This window comes from Arachis hypogaea, chromosome 4 (assembly GCF_003086295.3).
Source record: "Arachis hypogaea cultivar Tifrunner chromosome 4, arahy.Tifrunner.gnm2.J5K5, whole genome shotgun sequence".
Lineage (NCBI taxonomy): Eukaryota > Viridiplantae > Streptophyta > Magnoliopsida > Fabales > Fabaceae > Arachis > Arachis hypogaea.
This window is the reverse complement of record NC_092039.1, coordinates 94,342,626-94,364,881: the sequence shown is the minus strand read 5'-3', so window position 1 is coordinate 94,364,881 and position 22,256 is coordinate 94,342,626. Positions and strand designations below refer to the sequence as shown.

The window sequence follows — 22,256 nt, the reverse complement described above, 5'->3', positions numbered from 1 at the left end:
ACATGGCATCCATACCCTTGGCCACGTGACCTTCCAGCTCATAAAATTTTTCCTGCGCAGATTGCAGCTCCTCCTTTGTCTCCACAAGCTCAGCATATAGCCGAGTATAATTCTCTGTAGCCGCCTTCGCCATCTCCTCAGATGTCTTCGCTGACGCCACAGCCGCAGTAGCCCTAGCTTTCTCTTTCTCCAAAGAGGCCTCCAGCTCAGTAATCCTGGCAGCCTTCAGTTGACTAATCTTATCAAGCTCGGACTGAGTCTTCTCAAGTCGGGAGCTGGTCGCCCCAAGAGGGGATTTCCTGAACTCCCGGGCAATAGCGGCATGCAGACTAGCCATCCGGACACAGCTCCGCGCCATATACTGAAAATGATGCTCCATAGACACATCATCAGTAGAAATAAACGTCTGAGGGAGGATATGCTGCTCAATCCAACCAAGAGCATCAAAGTCCTTATCATTGAAACCGGCAAGCTCTTGAGAGGTCTTCTGCTTCTTAGGAGGAGGACCCGAGAACGGAGGAGGAGAAGAAGTAGCAGAGGTCGGAGGATCCTGACTTATAGTTCGGAAATGGGGAGTCGGAATAGTCTTCGACCGAGTCTGAACACCCACAGTAGTCTTCTGCGGAGAAGATCGGGCAGAAGCATCCCCAGCCTCGAGATTTCGAGCAGCCACCGACTTCTTCGTCCGACGAAGGAATTTCATGGAATCCGCCTGAGAGGACATCTCTGCAAGAAATCAAGAAAGGGATTACCACAACAGAGATTCCACCAAAAATAAAGAAAAACCAAAATACTAAGAAAAGGTCGGAATCTCAAAGAGGTCGGGAACTACCTAACTCGGAACGGAGAAGGCTTGGATCTCCCAACATTTTCTTCGTGTCCAAGTGAGGCGCCCGACCCCATAAACTGCTCACCACACCCACAAAAGCCTGCTCCACCTCATCTAGACTCTCAAAAGTATACTTAGCAGACACTATATTCTCCTGCCAACAAAGAGGAAAAGAAGGCTCCCCACTCTCATCCAGAAAGAAAGGTCGGACGTCCCCAGCAGCCCGGACCTTAAAATAAAAGTTCTTAAAATCATGAAAAGACTCATCATACAGGGTACAAAACTTTCTTCCCTGGTTAGCCCTAAAGGAGACCGAGGACACCTTCCCTCCACCCGAACCCGGCTTCGTCAACACAAACAAATAGGAAAAAAGAGAAATAGAGGGAGGGACACCCAAAAACTGGCACAAAAGTTGAAACAGCTTTAAAAATGCCCAGGAATTTGGATGGAGCTGCGTAGGGGCAAGGTTACAGGACCACAACACCTCGGACTCCAGGTCGGTAAAAGGAAGTCGGACACCCAGCTTAGAGAAAAAACAATCATAGGCGTAAAAGAAGAGCTTCTCGGAACTGTCTAAAGGCGGGAAGCAAACTCTCTCCTCGGAATCCGGGGCTACTAACTCATAATCCCTCTCAGACTCCCTATCCTCACATATGCTACATTGCCTACGAAACCTAGCTAAATACTCAGAATCTACCACGGAAGGGACTCTTAAAGGAACAGGATCTACCCAACCAAGACCACTCGGAATCTTGGTCGACATTGCTTGAAGAACCTTTCGAGACATAAAAATCTTGCCTACAAAGAAGAATACAACAGCAAGGCAAAAATCACGTAAAGGCAGACAGCAAAAACCCATTCAGCAAAACGAGAAAACAAAGTTCTTTTAGAAAGAAAATGCAGCAACCCGAAAACAAAGTACCAAAAGAAAAGAGCCCCCCCCCCCCACATACAAGCAACCAAAGCGATGGCGGCGCCTCTTTTCGGGGCAACCCAGGCATAGAAGAAAAAGAAAACAGAAGCATATATGCGCAAAGAAAATGAAGACAAGAACAAACCTGGAAGAAAGGAAGAAGACGATGAGCTCCGATGCAAGGAAAACGGAAACGGCGGCGAGGAGGAAACCCCGGAAAAACGCACAGAAAGAATCGGAGACGAAGAAACAAAGAAGGAGCGGCGCTCGAAGGAGAGATGGCGAAAACTCAGAAAAATGGAAAGGGAACAGAATAAACGAAGAAAATGAGGAAAGGGGCAAATAAATAATGCCTTCACAGAGCCCGAACGGAAATCGAGGAGAAACGGTAACAAGCAATAAATGCTGAAACGGCCATCTTCAAAATTTGAAAAAACTACTATGCCCGAGCTCAACCTCTCAAAAAGGACGAACTCGGGCAGGGGCACTGTTCATACCCTGACCGAGCTCCCCAAACTCGGTAAGATCATAGAAGGCCCGACCTCGTCCCAAGGCCCACGCCTGAGGTCGGACCTCGGACAAATAAGCTAAGAAGGCCCATCAAAAAGGAATGAAGCCCAAAACCTAAAGGCCGAAAAGGCCTAGGAAAGGCGGTTCCACAAAGATAGGGATAAAACTCCCAAAAGATAAGATAAGATAAGAATATCTTATCCAGGGAAGATCACGACCGACTACTATAAATACACTGGAGCACCCAGGTATAACTCATACTCTAATTCTACTCAATATCTGCTTGGACCCATGCTAACTTAAGCATCGGAGTGTCATTGCAGGTACAACCACCAGCCGCTCGGCACATCAAGCTCGGGTCACGGAACCCTCACCTCGGGTCTTGCCAGACGGCCGAGCTACACGTTTCAGGTAACCCTCGGAACATATATAAAGATAGAAAAGAGTATAAAAAGTAAAGAGAGAGAGAATTGCTATATATATATATATATATATATAGAAAGAAGTATTAAAAGTAAAAAGAGAGAGAATTGCATTTGTTTATAGTAAGAGAAAGAAAGAGAATATTTTTATATTGCTGTGTTTGTAATCTATTTGCCTCGTCTATGCTTTTATAGGCAAATGAATTCAACCTTTCAAACCATATTAATTGTGCTGTCATGAGAATTTATTTCTTTCACCATAGGAAATCAGATCCACCATCAATGAGCATCCATCCTTATCCTTGTTGTAACAAAATTAAGGTATGGAGTAGATATTTTTAATAAAATTTGAAATAATTAAATTATTAAAATTTTAAATTTTAAATAAAAAAATATTTAAATATTTATAAAAATTACATGAGTTGTAATTAATTTTAAATTTAAAATTTCATAATTTTAATTTAATTATTTTTTGATAAATATTTTTTTTGAAAATAAAAGCATGAATAATTATAATAAATTACATATAATTTGTTATTTATTTTCTAACAATCGGAGTTTTTAAGGCTTAATAATATGTGTTGAGTTATAGTGGGTTCTATTTTTACAATGAGATGGTGGAGTTGTAAAGGCAATAAAAGTAGACGATGGCAACAAATATCATAATAAAAAGTGAAAGTGAGGGTTAGAATTAGGATTTTTATTTTTTGTATTTATTTGTATTTTTAAAATAAATTGCATTGAATTTAAATGAAACAGTAGAATACCTTCGATTAGATCAAAGGATTTTTAAATTGAAAATAACGTACTGAAACGTAAAATTAGACAAGGAAACTAAATATTGCACGAAAGATAAATTTGCAAGAAAAGTAAAAGTTACAGAAAATGTAAATGAAAATTTAAAAATAATAGAAGGAACCCTACAGAAAAATGACTCGAATGCAGATTTAGAAAGTCTCTGGAATGTGAATGTGTTTTAGTGTTTTTCTGCAGCAAAACTCCAACCCTTTCTTCATTGATTCAAGAGTAACTCCCACGTATGCTAGTCTTCGAGTAATCATTCTCGCTCCTTTTGCACAATATGAGTAACCACTAAAATAACCTTCAAAAAAACTTTAATTCTTCGACTGAGCACATCGACTAGCTCCTCAACTGAATATGTCGACTAGCTCCCACTTCACATTCCTCGACAAAACCCTTCTAGATACAAACTTTATTCTTTGAAACACAAATTCATTAGATCTTGAATATAGTATTTTTTGAAATTAAATACTTTCGATCAACAGATGGATAAGATGCAAAAATTGAATTATGCATAATCAAATAACAAGTCCTAAATCAAAGCTCAAACCCATGCTATAATCAAACACTCGCATAATGATAATCAAACACAATCTTTAATATTCAATACCTAAAAAGGATTAAGATATTAGGAATAAGAAATTACCTTTCCGATCATGAGTGATAGAAAATACAAAAATAGTGAAATTAAAGCTAAAATCAAATAAGAAGTAGCAAAATTAAATGCAAGATCTAAATTAGACTTGAAATCAAGTATTTAGGAAAAAAAAAACTAAAAATCAAACAAATTAAAATATAGAAATCAAAGAAGAAGAGAAAAAACTCCTCGTAATTTAAAGACAGAAATACAGAAATAAAAAAATACACAAATAGTAAAATTAGACCTAAAATCAAATGAAAATAACAAAATTAAACTAAAAAAACTAGCAAAAATCAAACAAAATGCAAAACTTAAACAAGAAAAAGGAGTAAAAGCTCATCGTGATGTAAAAACGAAAATGCAAAATCAAATAAAGAGAAAGGAAAAAGAAGTACGTATCAAAATCCGATGAAGAAGTTTTGTTTGATTATAGTAACACAAATAAAGATATAGTAGCAGATGTAGCAGAAAATAACAACAAAAATGGTAGTATGTGTTGTACAGAAAATCGGATTTAAGAGTGAAAAAAATGGTTTTGGTGCGTATAACTCAAGGATATGGAAAAAAAAATGCGTGTATATAGATCAGAGTGAGATTATTATTTTATTTTTAAATTTTTGTATTTATGTATGTTTGTATACAATAATTAATTTTAATAGTTGATTTTTAATGTAACTTAGCGAATTTCAAAGATTTTGAACTCATCAAAAACTCAACACAATCTTTATTTAGTAGTGAAGCGAAACAATTCTCCAAAAAAAAAAAAAGAATGAAACACTAGAAAGTATAATGTTTGAGTTTAGGTAACATATATTAATGAGATTTACTCTCAAAAGTCAAAACTGTTAATAATAATAATAATAATAATAATAATAATAATAATAATAACAATAATAATAATAATATGTCAGCATAAAACCAAACATCATGATCATAATATATAAATCTATAATAAAAATAAATAGAAAACGTAATTAAGAAAAAAATCTCGAAAGAAGACAACAATAATTTGAGAATAATTTTTATCTATTAAAGAAACACTAGAAGTCAGAAGATTACAATAAATAGTATATTGTATTAACAATTTTGACAATAAAAGAAAATATGAAAAGAGATAAATAAGATAAAGACCTTACAAATTCACTTCTATTTAATACAGATAATTGTTTGGTTGTTAATTTTTTTTTTTAACTACATGTGATAAGATTGTTGATTTTTTCATTGGCTTTTATCCGATTCTAAATTTAATTCTGATGATTAAATAACTATGTTCACTTATTTAGAAACTAATAATTATAATTAGTTATAATTTTTTTTTTACATAATAAATTAATTTAGTGTTATTTTTTAAAAAAAATATGCGTCTAATAAACTTTTTAATTCTATTCGTTTTTAATTATTTTGTTCATAATAATTCTACATAATATAAAAAGAATGAAAATAAAGTAAGTAATATATATATATATATATATATATATATATATTAAAATGAATTATTAATATAAAATATATATTAAAATAATATTTTTAGTGATTGATTTTAAGTATAAATAATAACTTTTTATAACAATCTTGGAGATACAATGTACTAATATATTTGGAAGCGAGCTAAGATGCTGAAGCTTTCTTAGTCGATCAAGTCAATGCAAATGCTGGTTTCGTCAGTCCACGCGGTAAGCATAACATTTCGAACTTCCAGGAAGGTTTCCTTTTGGAAAAACGAGGAATACTGGTTCTTTGATTGTTATGTTTTTTATCTATTATCAAAGGTGAATACTATGGTGTCTTTCACATTGAACTTAACTTATCAAAAAAAGCAAATACATAATATTTAATAAATTTTAAATATTTTATTTTTTATTTTAAACATTTTATTTTTTACTTTTAAAAGTAAATTAGACAATTTAGATACTATAATAAAAGGCACCATAAAACTCACCATTATCAAACTCCAGTCAAATTTTAAAAACCTCTCCAAAAATATCTTTTACTTTTAATAATAATAAAAATATTATGAAATATATTATAAAATATAATAAAAATGATTAAAAAATATTAATTTTTATAAATAGTAAATATTTTTGTATTTGCACAAATTACTTATTTATTTAATTCAATTTATTTACTCGTCAACAATGGCTCCAATAGTTTGGTAGCTCTCACACGTGAATTACACTTAGTCACAACTCCGCACAACTAACCAACAAGTGCACTGGGTCGTCCAAGTAATACCTTACGTGAGTAAGGGTCGATCCTACGGAGATTGTTGGTATGAAGCAATCTATGGTCATCTTGTAAATCTCAGTCAGGTTGATTCAAATATGATTGGATTAGATATTCAAAAGATAAATAAAATAAAATGGAAATAAAGATAAAGTTACTCATGTAATCCAATGGTGGGAATTTCAGATAGGTGCATGGAGGTGCTGTGTTCCTTCCGAATCTCTACTTTCTTATTACATTCATCCAATCCTTCTTACTCCTTTCCATGGCAAGCTATATGTAGGGCATCACCGTTGTCAATGGCTACATCCCATCCTCTCAGTGAAAATGGTCCAAATGCTCTGTCACAGCACGGCTAATCATCTGTCGGTTCTCAATCAGGTTGGAATAGAATCCCGTTATTCTTTTGCGTCTGTCACTAACGCCCAGCCTTCAGGATTTGAAGCTCGTCACAGTCATTCAATCCCGGAATCCTACTTGGAATACCACAGACAAGGTTAGACTTTCCGGATTCCCATGAATGCCGCCATCAATTCTAGCATATACCACGAAAATTCTGATTAAGAAATCCAAGAGATATGCGCCCGGTCTAAGGTAGAACGGAAGTGGTTGTCAGTCACGCGCGTTCATAGGTGAGAATGATGATGAGTGTCACGGATCATCACATTCATCAAGTTGAAGTGCAACGAATATCTTAGAACAGGAATAAATCGAATTGAATAGAAAATAGTAGTAATTGCATTGAAACTTGAGGTACAGTAGAGCTCCACACCCTTAATCTATGGTGTGTAGAAACTCCACCGTTGAAAATACATAAGTGAAAGGTCCAGGCATGGCCGAATGGCCAGCCCCCAATGTCTGAGAACTAAACGTCCCAAGATGTCTAATACAATAGAAAACTATCCTATTTATACTAGACTAGCTACTAGGGTTTACAGGAGTAAGTAATTGATGCATAAATCCACTTCCAGGGCCCACTTGGTGTATGTTTGGGTTGAGCTTGATCTATCCACGAGTTGAGGCTTCTCTTGGAGTTGAATGCCAAGTTGTAACGTGTTTTGGGCGTTCAACTCCGGTTCGTGACGTGTTTTTGGCGTTTGACTCCAGACAGCAACATGGAACTGGCGTTGAGCGCCAGTTTACGTCGTCAAATCACGAATAAAGTATGGACTATTATATATTGATGGAAAGCTCTGGATGTCTACTTTCCAACGCCGTTGAGAGCGCGCCATTTGAAGTTCTGTAGCTCCAGAAAATTTAATTCGAGTGCAGGGAGGTCAGATTCCAACAGCATCAGCAGTCCTTTGTCAGCCTCCTATCAGAGTTTTGCTCAGGTCCCTCAATTTCAGCCAGAAAATACCTAAAATCACAGAAAAACACACAAACTCATAGTAAAGTCCAGAAATGTGAATTTAGCATAAAAACTAATGAAAACATCCCTAAAAGTAACTAGATTATATTAAAAACTACCTAAAAACAATGCCAAAAAGCGTATAAATTATCCGCTCATCACAACACCAAACTTAAATTGTTGTTTGTCCCCAAGCAACCGAAAATCAATTAGGATAAAAAGAAGAGAATATACTATAAATTCCAAAATATCAATGAATATTAATTCTAATTAGATGAGCGGGACTTGTAGCTTTTTGCTTCTAAACAGTTTTGGCATCTCACTTTTTCCTTTGAAGTTTAGAATGATTGGCTTCTCTAGGAACTTAGAATTTCGGATAGTTATTGATTCTCCTAGTTAAGTATGTTGATTTTTGAACACATCTACTTTTATGAGCCTTGGCCGTGGCCCTAAGCATTTTGTTTTCCAGTATTACCACCGGATACATAAATGCCACAGACACATAACTGGGTGAACCTTTTCAGATTGTGACTCAGCTTTGCTAGAGTCCCCAGTTAGAGGTGTCCAGAGCTCTTAAGCACACTCTTTTTGCTTTGGATCATGACTTTAACCACTCAGTCTCAAGCTTTTTACTTGGACTTGCATGCCACAAGCACATGGTTAGGGACAGCTTGATTTAGTCGCTTAGGCCTGGATTTTAGTTCCTTGGGCCCTCCTATCCATTGATGCTCAAAGCCTTGGATCCTTTTTACCCTTGCCTTTTGGTTTTAAGGGCTATTGGCTTTTTCTACTTGCTTTTTCTTTTTCTTTCTATTTTTTTCACCTTTTTTTTCGCAAGCTTTTGTTTTTCACTGCTTTTTCTTGCTTCAAGAATCAATTTTATGATTTTTTAGATCATCAATAACATTTCTCTTTGTTCATCATTCTTTCAAGAGCCAATAATTTTAACATTCATAAACAACAAGATAAAAAATATGCACTGTTCAATCATTCATTCAGAAAACAAAAAGTATTGTCACCACATCAATATAATTAAACTAAATTCAAGGATAAATTCGAAATTCATGTACTTCTTGTTCTTTTGAATTAAAACATTTTTCATTTAAGAGAGGTGAAGGATTAATGGAATTATTCATAACTTTAAGACACAGTTACTAAATACTAATGATCATGAATTAGAGACACAAAACATAAATAGACATGAAGCATGAAAATCGAAAAACAGAGAAATAAGAACAAGGAATGAGTCCACCTTAGTGGCGTCTTCTTCTTGAAGGACCAATGATGTCCTTAAGCTCTTCTATGTCCCTTTCTTGCCTTTGTTGCTCCTCCCTCATTGCTCTTTGATCTTCTCTTATTTCATGGAGAATGATGGAGTGCTCTTGATGTTCCACCCTTAATTGTTCCACATTGTAACTCAAATATTCTAAGGAAGTATTGAGTTGTTCCCAATAGTTGTTGGGAGGAAAGTGCAACCCTTGAGGCATCTCCGGGATTTCTTGGTGATGAGCTTCCTCATGCGTCCCTTGGGCTCCATGAGTGGGCTCTCTTGTTTGCTCTATCCTTTTCTTAGTGATGGGCTTGTCCTCCTCAATGAGGATGTCTCATTCTATGATAACTCCAACTGAGTAACATAGATGGCAAATAAGATGAGGAAAAGCTAGCCTTGCCAAAGTAGAGGACTTATCGGCTATTTTGTAGAATTCATGGGAGATGACTCCATGAACTTCTACTTTCTCTCCAATCATGATGCTATGAATCATGATGGCTCGATGCACAGTAACTTCAGATCGGTTGCTAGTGGGGATGATGGAGCGTTGAATGAACTCCAACCATCCTCTAGCCACAGGCTTGAGGTCCAGTCTTCTTAGTTGAACCGGCTTGCCTTTGGAGTCTCTTTTCCATTGAGCTCCTTCCACACATATGTCCATAAGGACTTGGTCTAACCTTTGATTAAAGTTGACCCTTCTAGTGTAGGGGCGTTCATCTCCTTGCATCATGGGCAAGTTGAACGCCAACCTCACATTTTTCGGACTAAAATCTAAGTATTTCCCCCGCACCATTGTAAGATAGTTCTTTGGATTCGGGTTCATACTTTGATCATGGTTCCTAGTGATCCATGCATTGGCATAGAACTCTTAAACCATTAAAATTCTGACTTGTTGAATGGGGTTGGTTAGAACTTCCCAACCTCTTCTTTGGATCTCATGTCGGATCTCCGGATACTCATTTTTCTTGAGCTTGAAAGGGACCTCAGGGATCACCTTCTTCTTGGCCACAACATCATAGAAGTGGTCTTGATGGGCTGTGGAGATGAATCTTTCCATCTCCCATGACTCGGAGGTGGAAGCTTTTGTCTTCCCTTTCCCTTTTCTAGAGGATTCTCCGGTCTTGAGTGCCATCAATGGTTATGGAAAAAGAAAAAGCTTATGCTTTTACCACACCAAACTTAAAATATTGCTCGTTCTCGAGCAAGAGAAGAAAGAAGAGAAGAAGAAGAAGAAGAAAAAATAGAGGAGAAGGGGAGGTGTAGGTTTCGGCCAAGGTATAGAAGAGGGGGTTGTGTTGTGTGAAAATGAAGTAGAATGGAGGGGTATATATAGGGAGGGGGAGAGGGTAGGTTCGGCCATTTAGGGTGGGTTTGGGTGGGCAAGATTTTTGAATTTTGAAGGTAGGTGGGGTTTATGGGGAAGAGTTGATGGATGTGAGTGGTGAAGGGGGTAATTGGGAAGAGAGATTGAGGTGATTGGTGAAGGGTTTTTGGGAAAGTGTGTTATAGGATTAGGAGGTACGGTGGGAATATGTTAGGTGGGGATCCTGTGGGGTCCACAGATCTTGAGATGATCCTGTGGGGTCCACAGATCCTGATGTGTCAAGGATTTACATCCCTGCACCAATTAGGCATGTAAAATGCCTTAGCATACCATTCTGGCGTTTAAACGCCGGAGTGATGCACGTTCTGGGCGTTCAACGCCCATGTGCAGCATGTTTCTAGCGTTGAACGCCAGTTCCATGCTTGTTACTGGCATTCAGCGCCAGCTTTCCTCAGGGCACATTCCTGGCGTCCAAACACCAGGATGTTGCTAGTTTCTGGTGTTCAGCGCCAGATCCATGCTCTGTTCTGGCGTTGAACGCCAGCCAGATGCACCTTACTGGCGTTTAAACGCCAGTAATTCCTTCCTCCACGGTGTGATTTTTTCTCTGCTGTTTTTGATTCTGTTTTTAATTTTAATATTTTTTTCGTGACTCTTCATGATCATGAACCTACTAAAACACAAAATAACAATAAATTAAAAATAAAATTAGATAAATAAAAATTGGGTTGCCTCCCAACAAGCGCTCTTTTAATGTCACTAGCTTGACAGTGGACTCTCATGGAACCTTAGAGAAGTTCAGAGCATGATGAAGGTTTTCCAATACCAAACTTAGAGTTTGAATGTAGGGTCTTCTCAACACCAAACTTAGAGTTTGGTTGTGGCCTCCCAATACCAAACTTAGAGTTTGATTGTGGTGGCTCTTTTGGACTCTATACTGAGAGAAGCTCTGCATGCTTACTCTCTTTTGTTACAGAGGGGTGGCAGTGTGCCTTAAACACAAGGTAGTCCCCATTCAATTGAAGGACTAATTCTCCTCTGTTAACATCTATTACAGCACCTGCTGTGGCTAGGAAAGGTCTTCCAAGGATGATGCATTCATCCTCTTCCTTCCTAGTGTCTAGGATTATGAAATCAGCAGGATGTAAAGGCCTTCAACCTTTACTAATATGTCCTCTACTAATCCATAAGCTTGTCTTACTGACTTGTCTGCCAATTGTAATGAGAATAAGGCAGGCTGTACCTCAATGATCCCTAGTTTCTCCATTACAGAGAGTGGCATAAGATTTATGCTTGACCCCAGGTCACACAGAGCTTTTTCAAAGGTCATGGTGCCTTTGGTATAGGGTATTAAGAATTTCCCAGGATCTTGTTTCTTTTGAGGTAGAGTTTACTGAACCCGTGTATCTAGTTCACTAATGAGCAAGGGAGGTTTACCTTCCCAAGTCTCATTACCAAACAACTTGGCATTCAGCTTCATGATAGCTCCTAGATATTGAGCAGCTTACTCTCCAGTCATATCATCATCCTCTTTTGAGGAAGAATAGTCTTCAGAGCTCATGAATGACAGAAGAAGATTTAGTGGAATCTCTATGGTCTCTATATGAGCCTCAGATTCCTTTAGGTTCTCAATAGGGAACTCCTTCTTGCTTGAGAGATGTCTCAGGAGGTCTTTCTCACTAGGATTTTCATCCTTCTCCTCCCTTGTGCATTCGGCCATATTGATTACATCAATGGCCTTGCACTCTCCCTTTGGATTCTCTTCTGTATTGCTTGGGAGAATACTGGGAGGAGTTTTAATGATTTTCTTACTCAGCTGGCCCACTTGTGCCTCCAAATTTCTAATGGAGGATCTTGTTTCACTCATGAAACTTAAAGTGGCCTTAGACAGATCAGAGACTATGTTTGATAAGTTAGAGGGGCTCTGTTCAGAATTCTCTGTCTGTTGTTGAGAAGATGATGGAAAAGGCTTGTTATTGCTTAGCCTGTTTCTTCCACCATTATTAAAGCCTTGTTGAGGCTTTTGTTGATCCTTCAATGAGAAATTTGGATGATTTCTCCATGATGAATTATAGGTGTTTCCATAAGGTTCACCCATGTAATTAACCTCTGCCATTGCAGGGTTCTCAGGATCATAAGCTTCTTCAGAAGCTCCCTCTTTAATACTATTTGATGCATTTTGCCATCCATTCAGACTTTGAGAGATCATGTTGACTTCCTGAGTCAACACTTTGTTCTGAGCCAATATGGCATTCAGAGCATCAATTTCAAGAACTCCCTTCCTCTGAGGCGTCCCATTATTCACGGAATTCCTCTCAGAAGTGTACATGAATTGGTTATTTGCAACCATGTCAATAAGTTCTTGAGCTTCTGCAGGCGTTTTCTTTAGGTGAATGGATCCACCTGCAGAATGGTCCAATGACATCTTGGAAAACTTAGATAGACCATAATAGAATATATCTAATATGATCCATTCTGAAAAGATGTCAAAAGGACACTTTTTGGTCATATGCTTGTATCTTTTCCAAACTTCATAGAGGGATTCACCATCTTTTTGTTTGAAGGTCTGAACATCCATTCTAAGCTTGCTCAGCTTTTGAGGAGGAAAGAATTTATCCAAGAAGGCTGTGACCAGCTTATCCCAGGAGTCCATGCTATCTTTAGGTTGTGAGTCCAACCATGTTCTAGCTCTGTCTCTTACAGCAAAAGGGAAAAGCATGAGCCTGTAGACTTCAGGATCTACTCCATTCGTCTTTACAGTCTCACAAATCTGCAACAACTCAGTTAAAAACTGGTAAGGATCTTCAGATGGAAATCCATGAAACTTTCAGTTCTGTTGCATTAGAGCAACTAATTGAGGTTTCAGCTCAAAATTGTTTGCTCCAATGGCCGAAATGGAGATGCTTCTTCCATCAAATTTGGATGTTGGTTTAGTGAAATCACCTAGCATTCTCCTTGCATTATTGTTGTTGGGTTCGGCTGCCATCTTCTTTTCTTGTTCAAAAATTTCAGAAAGGTTGTCTCTGGATTGTTGTAATTTAGCTTCTCTTAATTTCCTCTTCAGAGTCCTTTCAGGTTCAGGATCAGCTTCAACAAGAATGCCTTTTCCTTGTTCCTGCTCATATAGGGAAGAAGAGAACAAGAAAAGAAAGAGAAATCTTCTATGTCACAGTATAGAGATTCCTTTATGTTAGTAGAAGAAGAAAGGGAATAGGAGTGAAGAAGAATGAATAGGTAGGGGCAGTGATTTGAGATGAAGAGAGGTGAAGAGAAGTGTTAGTAAATAAATAAATAAATAGAAGAAGGGGAGAGGAAAGAAATTTCGAAAATAAATTTGAAAAGAAGTAGTTAGTGATTTTCGAAAATTAAAGATAAGATAGAATTAAATTTAAAACAATTAGTTAATTAAAAAGAATTTTTGAAAAAGGGATGAGATATTTTCGAAAATTAAAGAGGGAAAAGTAGTTAGGTGGTTTTGAAAAAGATAAGAAACAAACAAAAAGTCAAATTGTTAGTTGAAAAAGATATTAAAATCAAATTTGAAAAGATAAGAAGATAAGAAGTTAGATAAGATATTTTGAAATTAAATTTTTGAAAAAGATATGATATAAAAGATAAGATAAGATAGATTTAATTTTTAAAATTAAAATTGATTACTTAACTAACAAGAAATTAAAAGATAAGATTCTAGAATTTAAAGATTGAACCTTTCTTAACAAGAAAGTAGCAAACTTCAAATTTTTGAATCAATCATATTAATTGTTAGCATAATTTTCGAAAATTTGAAATAAAATTAAGAAAAAGATTTTTGGAAAATAATTTTCAAAGTTTTCGAAAAAAAATAGAAAAAAATGAGAAAGATATGATTTTTGAAAAAGATTTTGAAAAGATAAGATTTTTAAAATTGAAAATTTGACTTGACTTACAAGAAATAACTAATTTTAAAAATTTTTGACTAAGTCAACTCAAATTTTCGAAATTTTGGAGAGAAATAAAGGAAAAGATATTTTTTTATTTTTGAATTTTTTATGATGAGAGAGAAAAATACAAAAGCGACCCAAAACATGAAAATTTTGGATCAAAACACAAGATGCATGCAAGAACACTATGAATGTCAAGATGAACACCAAGAACACTTTGAAGATCATGATGAACATCAAGAATATATTTTTGAAAAATTTTTGATGCAAAGAAAACATGCAAGACACCAAACTTAGAAATCTTTAATGCATGGACTCTAACAAACGAAAAATGCATATGAAAAACAACAAACAACACAAAACAAGAAATCATCAAGATCAAACAAGAAAACTTACCAAGAACAACTTGAAGATCATGAAGAACACTATGAATGCATGAATTTTCGAAAAATGCAAGAAAAATTTTTAAAGCATGCAATTGACACCAAACTTAAAATTGACTCAAGACTCAAACAAGAACACAAAATATTTTTGGTTTTTTTTTATGATTTTATGATTTTTTTGTATTTTTATTATTTTTTTGAAAAACATTATTAGAAAAACGAAAAAGAAAAGAAAAATTTTGAAAAAAAAAAATTTTTTGAAAAGGAAATAAAAAAAATTACCTAATCTGAGCAACAAGATGAACCGTGAGTTTTCCATACTCGAACAATTCCCGGCAACGGCGCCAAAATCTTGGTGCACGAATTTGTGATCATCAACAATGGCTCCAATAGTTTGGTAGCTCTCACACGTGAATTACACTTAGTCACAACTCTGCACAACTAACCAGCAAGTGCACTGGGTCATCCAAGTAATACTTTACGTGAGTAAGGGTCGATCCCACGGAGATTGTTGGTATGAAGCAATCTATGGTCATCTTATAAATCTCAGTCAGGTTGATTCAAATATGATTTGATTAGATATTCAAAAGATAAATAAAATAAACAGGAAATAAAGATAAAGTTACTCATGTAATCCAATGGTGGGAATTTAGATAGGTGCATGGAGGTGCTGTGTTCCTTCCGAATCTCTACTTTCTTATTACATTCATCCAATCCTTCTTACTCCTTTCCATGGCAAGCTGTATGTAGGGCATCACCGTTGTCAATGGCTACATCCCATCCTCTCAGTGAAAATGGTCCAAATGCTCTGTCACAGCACGGCTAATCATCTGTCGGTTCTCAATCAGGTTGGAATAGAATCCCGTTATTCTTTTGCGTCTGTCACTAACGCCCAGCCTTCAGGATTTGAAGCTCGTCACAGTCATTCAATCCCGGAATCCTACTCGGAATACCACAGACAAGGTTAGACTTTCCGGATTCCCATGAATGCCGCCATCAATTCTAGCATATACCACGAAAATTCTGATTAAGAAATCCAAGAGATATGCGCCCGGTCTAAGGTAGAACGGAAGTGGTTGTCAGTCACGCGTGTTCATAGGTGAGAATGATGATGAGTGTCACGGATCATCACATTCATCAAGTTGAAGTGCAACGAATATCTTAGAACAGGAATAAATCGAATTTAATAGAAAATAGTAGTAATTGCATTGAAACTTGAGGTACAGCAGAGCTCCACACCCTTAATCTATGGTGTGTAGAAACTCCACCGTTGAAAATACATAAGTGAAAGGTCCAGGCATGGCCGAATGGCCAGCCCCCAATGTCTGAGAACTAAATGTCCCAAGATGTCTAATACAATAGAAAACTATCCTATTTATACTAGACTAGCTACTAGGGTTTACATGAGTAAGTAATTGATGCATAAATCCACTTCCAGGGCCCACTTGGTGTATGTTTGGGTTGAGCTTGATCTATCCACGAGTTGAGGCTTCTCTTGGAGTTGAACGCCATGTTGTAACGTGTTTTGGGCGTTCAACTCCGGTTCGTGACGTGTTTCTGGCGTTTGACTCCAGACAGCAACATGGAACTGGCGTTGAGCGCCAGTTTACGTCGTCAAATCACGAATAAAGTATGGACTATTATATATTGCTGGAAAGCTCTAGATGTCTACTTTCCAACGCCGTTGAGAGCGCGCCATTTGAAGTTTTGTAGCTCCAGAAAATCTAATTCAAGTGCAGGGAGGTCAGATTCCAACAGCATCAGCAGTCTTTTGTCAACCTCTTATAAGAGTTTTGCTCAGGTCCCTCAATTTCAGCCAGAAAATACCTAAAATCACAGAAAAACACACAAACTCATAGTAAGGTCCAGAAATGTGAATTTAGCATAAAAAATAATGAAAACATCCCTAAAAGTAACTAGATTATATTAAAAACTACCTAAAAATAATGCCAAAAAACGTATAAATTATCCGCTCATCATGAAGCAAAAACAAGAGCATATGAGGGTCTCTACGAGTCTTTGGGTACGAAAGAAGGAGAAAAAGGTATATATAGAATCGCAAAGAGCCGGGAAAGAAGAACGAGAGATTTGGATCAGGTTAAGTGCATAAAGGATAAGGATGGAGAGGTGTTGGCTCAAGAGGAGAAGATTAATGAAAGGTGGAAGAGCTACTTCTACGAGTTATTTAATGAGGGACAGAAGACTCTTCCGAGCCTTGGTCGATTATGCACAAGGGAAGAAGATCAAAACTTTGACTACTATCGAAGGATTCGAGACTTCGAGGTAAAAGAGGCTCTAAAGTAGATGAAAAATGGCAGGGCAGTAGGACCTGATAATATCCCGATTGAGGTTTGGAAGGGTCTTGGAGAAAAAGGCATCAACTGGTTAACCAAGCTTTTTAATGAGATTTTAAGGTCAAAGAAGATGCCTGATGAGTTGAGAAAGAGCACCTTGGTACCTATCTATAAGAATAAGGGGGATATACAAAGTTGCGGAAACTATAGAGGGATTAAGCTTATGAGTTATACTATGAAGTTATGGGAAAGGGTGATAGAACGGAGGTTGAGAAAATAGACACAAGTAATAGAGAACCAATTTGGTTTTATGCCAGGAAGATCTACCACTGAAGCGATATACTTGTTAAGAAGGATGATGGAGAGGTATCGTAGTAATAAAAGGGATCTACATATGATGTTTATTGATTTGGAAAAAGCGTATGATAGGGTACCAAGGGAGGCCTTATGGAAGGTTTTAGAAAAGAGGAGAGTAATGATCGCATATATTCGGGCAATTAAAGACATGTATGATGGGGTCACAACTAGTGTGAAGACTCAAGGTGGTGTAACAGAGGAATTCCCTATTGGTATAGGATTACACCAGGGATCATCCTTAAGTCCATACCTTTTCACATTAGTCTTGGAAGTACTCACAGAGCACATCCAAGAGCCTGTGCCATGGTGCATGCTTTTTGCCGATGATATCAACCTTATGGGAGAGTCAAGGGAAGACCTAAATAAGAAGTTGGAGTTATGGAGAGAAGCTTTAGAAGTGTATGGTCTGCGCATAAGCCGTAGCAAGACGGAATATATGGAATGTAAGTTCAATCTGAGAAAGGAAAACCCCAATATAGAGGTGAAGATTGGAGAAAACATCCTAGGAAAAGTTAAAAGTTTTAAGTATCTTGGGTGTATCATACAGGATAATGGAGAGATTAAACAGGATGTAAATCATAGGATCCAAGAAGGTTGGTCAAAATGGCGGAGTGCATCTGGTTTTATATGCGACAAAAAAGTGCCTTTAAAACTTAAAGTCGAATTCTATCACACTGCTATAAGACCGGCTGTAACACCCTACCATACAGAGTCTTATGCTTAAGTCATAATTCAGAGATGGCAAGGTATTACGACCTCTAAAATAAAAATTTAGTACGTATAGTAGTATGAATAATTGATTATAACTAGGAGCCTTTGTAGAAAAAGGGGTAAACAAAAACCGCAACTCAAAAGCGCAACACTCCGATCGAAAACGTAACGAACAAGAATAACCAACGCGAGATTATATATATACAAAGGAGTGTCAAAAACAGGAATATCAAGACTCAAGATCCGGCTGCGAAGATAACCGGTCCGAGCATAACAATATATACATATGATAAAATAAGGAAAACCCCAAAGGAAACCCAAAGGGACACAAATACATAAAACCTATTCTCCAAAATCTCCCATAGGAGGAGTCATCACAGTCTGTATTATTAAATGGAGATAAAAGTATCTAAACAAAACATATAAACCAAAACATAGCCCCAAGAACAAAGGATCTTCGCAATAACAGAAGTCTCCAGCATGCATCAGCGGGACACCTCACGTCCTGCATCTGAAAACCACAAAATCCGCATAGGTGAGAACCAGAGGTTCCCAGCAGGTAACAGTTTCCACATATATAATACATAATAATAGAGGAAAGCCAAAGGCAATCCTAGAGCTTCCTCCAGATAATATCAAAGCTTATAAACAAGCTAAACCATATAAGGGCATCTGACTAAAGATTCTTCAGTCTAACTAATACTTCCCTTTCCAATTCCTTCAGACCTCCCAACCACCAGCAGGAGTATAATATAGCAAACACAGTTATATCAAACAAGGAATATACAAATAGGAGCAAGTAAGACATTTAGACAATTAGCAAGTTATATGCAGTCAAATAGGCAATCTCAAACAATTCACATAGTATGCATATGATGAATGCCTGTCCCTAGTGGCTGATGATATCATCTTGTCGGTTATATAGCCAACCCGACAAGTCCTGGTCGCTAACCATTGGACTGTCCCTCTGTCGTGCATCCCCAAATTCGAGTTATACTCGTTATAAACTTGATCATAAACATGATCCATATACATCACCCTCACTGGTGAATATTTACGGGGGTTCGAGCTCATCCGGGCCTTTCACAGTGCCCGGCCACACTTACAACATAGGGTTAACAGAGCTTCGAGTCTCAACCTGGAGCACGTGGTGGCTAGCCACTGCTACTACCCAAGGAAACTCGTACTCAGATAGTGGAAGTGCAATTTCACAATTATCAATAATTCAGCATCAACATGCATGAATTCTCATCCATGGATCAACATCCATACTAGCCATTCAGGCTCACGGTTCAATCCAGAACCAGCCAATATTCATAGCATACACAGCTATTCCGGCTCATGGTTAAATCCATAACCAGCCATTTCATTAACAGTTATAGCCTTTCGGCCCTTGGTATAACAAGCACTTCCTCCACCATCCTCTACATCTCACATAATCATCTTGATCCTCATTGATCATTCATATTTCCCTTGCTTCACTCGCAAGTTATCACATTCACTAGCCCCTTTTTAATAGCTAGGCATGCCATAATGATTTAAGACATAAATGGTGAGATCGGAGGCTTAGAAGTATGAGATTTGGCTTTTAAAACTCAAAAATCAACTTTGGGATGAAACAGGGCCGCGCGTACGCGCACTCTACGCTCACGCGTGGATGGCCTCAAAAACTCGTCGACGCGTAAGCGTCATGCACGCTAGCGCGTGGATTCCAAACTTGCCCATCGACGCGCACGCGTCAACCTCGCGTACGCGCGGGTGTTCTCGTGCCCCAGGCACAACACCGGCACAGTTCTGGCATAACTCTCTGGAAAATGGCTGGGCATTGGGTGCAGCACAATCAGCGCGCCCGCGCACATCACGCGTACGCGTGGATGGCGCTTTTTGGAAGATCGGCGCGTACGCGCCAGGTGCGCCCACGCGCAAGGGGTGATTCTGCTAAGAATTTTCTAAGTTAAAAGCTGCAGAATTCACAGATTTTTACCCCAATCTTCCAACGGACATAACTTCCTCATTTTAAATCGTTTTTCGCCCGTTCTTCGAACGGCATGGACATCCCGGATCCAATTTCATTTCTAAACAGATTTGGTACAAAACGGGGATCCGTAATCCAAGTTATGTCCCGTCAAAGTATGCCCAAAAACCATATTTTCATACAAAACCACAATATGCCATTTTCAAAACAAACCATTTTCAACTCTTTCCAAAATCAATCAAAACATGTCAATTTCATCCCTTTTCTTTGAAATCAATTCAAAATGTATCAAATTCAACATCAAGCCTCCTCAACTCACACATTGACACATAACTCACAATTTACCAAAATCACTATTTCACCATTATATACCACTTCACCCAAGTGGCTCAAGCTCAAACATATTGACATGTCATATACTATTCTTCATGCCAATTCTCAACAACACCAATTCCAATAAATCATCATGGTACACAAACAGCATCATACTCACCATCAACATGGTTCAACCCACAATTCAACCATAACCAATAATCAAGCATATATTACAACATGCATATTTCTCACACATCATACCACCAAGGCATCAATAATCATCATCACATATATGACCACATCATATATCTCAATCATTCAATAACATCAACCATTCAATGCCTATCTTAGGGCCTCTAGCCTAAGTATTTCCTACCACATTACATATTAGATACGGGAAACCGAAACCATACCTGCGGGTAATCCGTTCGCATCTCCGACTCCAGTTCCCAAGTGTGTTCCTCAACACCGCCTCGACTCCATGCCACTTTGACCAATGAAACCTCTTTTCCACGCAACCGTTTGATACTTGTATCATCAATTCTGACCGGAGCCACTGGAAGAGTCAAATCTTCCCTCAACTGAACCGACTCAGGTTCCAACACATGGCTAGCATCAGGGGTGTACTTCCGAAGCTGCGACACGTGAAACACGTCGTGCAGGTTCGAAAGATGAGGTGGTAGAGCCATCCGATACGCCACTGGTCTAATCCTCTCCAGGATCTGAAATGGACCAATGTATCGAGGATTCAACTTCTTTGCCTTAATTGCCCTACCTACTCCCGTAGTCGGAGTAACCTTAAGGAAAACATGGTCTCCTTCCTCAAATTCTAAGGGCTTTCGCCTCTGATCGGCGTAACTCTTTTGACGACTCTGCGCCGTAAGCATCCTATCACGGATTTTCTTGACTTGTTCAGTAGTCTCCGCTATCATTTCCGGCCCCAACAAGCTTTTCTCTCCAGTTTCATACCAACATAGTGGAGATTGACATTTCCTCCCATACAAGGCCTCATACGGAGCCATTCCGATGCTCGCATGATAACTATTATTGTATGCAAACTCCACTAATGGCATATACCGATCCCAACTCACCGGTTGGTCCAAAACACAAGCTCTCAACATATCTTCTAGTGTTTGGATCGTCCTCTCAGATTGACCATCTGTTTGAGGATGGTAAGCCGTGCTCAAACTTAATCGGGTTCCAAAAGCTTTCTGAAATGCACCCCAAAACCTTGAAGTGAAACGAGGATCTCTATCCGAGATTATAGTAGCAGGTACACCATGAAGTCTCACAATCTCCTTTATGTATAACCGTGCTAGCTCCTCAAGGGTGTAAGTCATCCGAATGGGCAAAAAGTGAGCTGACTTCGTCAGTCGGTCCACAATCACCCAGATAGCATCAAAACCAGCCCTAGTCCTTGGCAATCCCGACACAAAGTCCATTGCAATACTTTCCCACTTCCATTGTGGAATCTCTAAAGGTTGCAACATCCCGGAAGGTCTTTGATGTTCAATCTTCACCTTCTGACAAGTTAAGCACTTTGATACATATTCCGCCACATCATTCTTCATTCCCGGCCACCAGAACATTGCCTTTAAATCATGGTACATCTTAGTACTTCCCGGGTGAATGGAGAATCCGCTTTTGTGTGCCTCCCTTAAAATATCTTGCCTCAAAGTACCAACATCCGGCACAATGATCCTACCCTTGAATCTCCATAACCCATCTTTTTCTTCCGACACTCTCCACCGTTTTCCCTGCTCAATAGCCGGTAGCACCTTCCATAACGCTTCATCATTTTGATGAGCCTTTAGGAGTTCGGACTTAAAGTCACTTGAGATTTCTAATCGGCTCAAGCACAAAGTTCCGGATACTTCTCGAGCACCAATTTGTAGACTCTCAAATCCCTTGAGCAATTTCTCCTCTTGAAGCATCATCCAAGCCGCATATAACGACTTCCGACTTAACGCATCCGCCACTACGTTCGCCTTTCCCGGATGGTAATTCAACTCAAAGTC

The 22,256-nt window shown here is 38.1% G+C and overlaps 1 non-coding gene across 1 annotated transcript; it reads left to right on the top strand.

Annotated features, from left to right (window-relative positions):
- Positions 1 to 12,763: 12,763 nt before the first annotated feature.
- On the top strand, positions 12,764 to 12,870 carry LOC112799232 (small nucleolar RNA R71). The gene has a single exon (XR_003200807.1). It is a non-coding gene; the product is annotated as a small nucleolar RNA R71 (small nucleolar RNA).
- Positions 12,871 to 22,256: the final 9,386 nt, after the last annotated feature.